Source organism: Coenobita brevimanus, chromosome 70 (genome assembly GCF_032717465.1).
Source record: "Coenobita brevimanus isolate Jiangsu-jjx chromosome 70, ASM3271746v2, whole genome shotgun sequence".
NCBI lineage: Eukaryota > Metazoa > Arthropoda > Malacostraca > Decapoda > Coenobitidae > Coenobita > Coenobita brevimanus.
The window spans coordinates 17,401,219-17,403,742 of NC_137023.1; positions in this window are offsets into that span (position 1 = coordinate 17,401,219).

Genomic DNA, 2,524 nt, shown 5'->3' on the forward strand with positions numbered 1-2,524 from the left:
CTCTCCACCTCACTCGCATACACTTTCCTTGTTAGTCTCTCGCTCTTCATCCTCTTCAGATGGCCAAACTACCTCATTGTATTTCTCCTATTGCTTTCTATCATATCCACAGTCACACCACAGTGCTCCTTCTCTTCCTCATTTGTCGGTCTGTCTCTCCATGTGACTCCACATGCTCCTCTCAAATAACTCATTTCCACTGCTCTTACTCTTGTGTTATTCCAACAGGGTCCGAGCTTCACTTCCAAAAATTATAGTAGGTATCACAATACTGTCATGCAGTGACTTTTCTACCTCCATGCTCACTTCCCTGTTCCTTATAACTGCTTTCAAAGAACCAGCAACCTGTCTTCCATGTTCTACCCTTTCAAGCACTTCACACTTCCATCCTTACTCATCACACTACCCAAGTGCTTAAATGCACTCACATTTTCCATTTCCTCCTTATCCAGCCTCACTGTACAGTCAGTGACTTCGTTTCCCTGATAGATCATAACTTTACTCTTCTGTCCATTCACTTTTAGATTCCGGTTCTTACAGACACCCACAAACTTGCACTTCCCCTTCGTCTTCACTTAACAATACAGTATCATCTGCAAATAACAGTACAGGAAGTTTCCAAACACTGCCCTCTCTCATTAGGGTCGCCCCAACATCCACTGCTCTACCTTGTATCTCATTTATAACTCCATCCATATACAGACTGAACAACCATGGGGACATGACACATCCCTTTTCAATCCAACATTCAGATAGAAAAATTCACTCAGTTCACCATCCACACGCACTGCAGCCTTAACTCCCTCATACATACTCTTCATGGCATTCAACAACTTCCCATTTAACCCATATATCCTTAATACTTTCCATATTCCTTGTCTATCCACCCTGTCATATGCTTTCTCCAAATCCATGAAGGCCGCACACAACTTCTTTCTTTCTGCAGAAACTTCCACTAAAGACCTGAGAATGAATATCTTATCTACACAACCTCTTCCCCTCCTAAAACCTCCCTATACTTGTCCAACTAATTCTTCTAATATTTCCGAACTCGGTCAGTAAGTATCGCACCATATACTTTTCCTATTACGCTGACAAGACAAAAGTCCGTATTTTTTTTTTTTTTAATGTGTTCGACTCTGGGCATAGGCTTCACAGCCTGCTATCAAGGCCTAACAGTCCTCCTACACACCTTACACCTCCACATGTCACCACTTCGGCGCTAACACCCACCGTCCATATTGAATACATTCTAGGGCTGTCTCATACAGGACTGGTGTATTGGTATTAGCGGGGGTATGATTACCACACACTTCTTTTTCCCCTTTTCCTTTGTGCAGGAAAATAATTATACCTGACTTCCAATCCTCTATGACTCAACCTTCCTCCCAGGCCAGTCTGCACATATACCATATCCATTCTGCTACTTTTTCGCCCCAGTGCTTCAGCATTTCACCACTCATTCCATCAATTCCTGGGGCTTTCCCCATTCTGCCTTTCTTCATTGCTTCCACTACTTCCATCCTACTGATTCCTTCCTCTCTTCTTACCTCCCTCCACATCCTAGGCACTCCCCAGCCACTTATACTTGCATTATTCATTCTCTGTGTTCAACAACTTAAAGTGTTCGCTCCATCTGCACACTTTTTCTCGTAGTAATATACCAATATACTATTTGTATCTTTCATTTCTCGACTTACTTCTTTATCACCCTGTCTAACTGTCTTCACCTCTTTCCAGAACATTTTCTTACATTCCCTCCACATTACACTCAATTTCCTTTGAAATTCCTCATCAATTCTCTTCTTACTCTCTCTTACTAATCCTTTTCTTCTTCATTCCACCATGCTGTTCCTTGCACTCCCTTCGTCTTCTCTTCACCCCACACATCACCCAAAATGCTGAGCAGATTTCTTCTCTGAATATCTTGCACACACCTGCCACGTCCCCCAACTGCTCCAAATCATATTTACCTTATCGCTTCTCCACTTCTCTCTTATATTCTGTCTTTTTTCCATCCTCTTGCAAATTTTCTACCCTCCTTGTGTGGACTACTTCCTCCCGTCCTTCCTTTCTCCACCTCCATATCATACGAACCTTGACTTTCACCACTACGAAGTGGTGGTCAGAAAGCCCACTACTCATGCATCCATCACACACTTTCTTATTCTATCATTCACACACATATAATCAATCATTGCCTTTCGTCCATTCAGTTCATCACTCTTCCTTCTCATCTCTTGCCACGTATACCTGTGAATCATTTTGTGTCTAAAGAGGGTATTGGCTATCACCAACCCCCTCCGTGCACAAATGTCCACCAGGGAACTGTCATTCTCATCCACTTGTGCAGGCACACCCTCTTCACCAACTACTCCACCCACCTTCACATTCCCTACTTTTCCATTCGTATCTCCAATCAAAAACACTCTCATTCCTTTCATACTTTTCCATGCATGCTTCCACATTTGTCCAGAACTCTTCTTTCTATCGCCCACATTTGTAATCCAGCTTTCAATCTTAC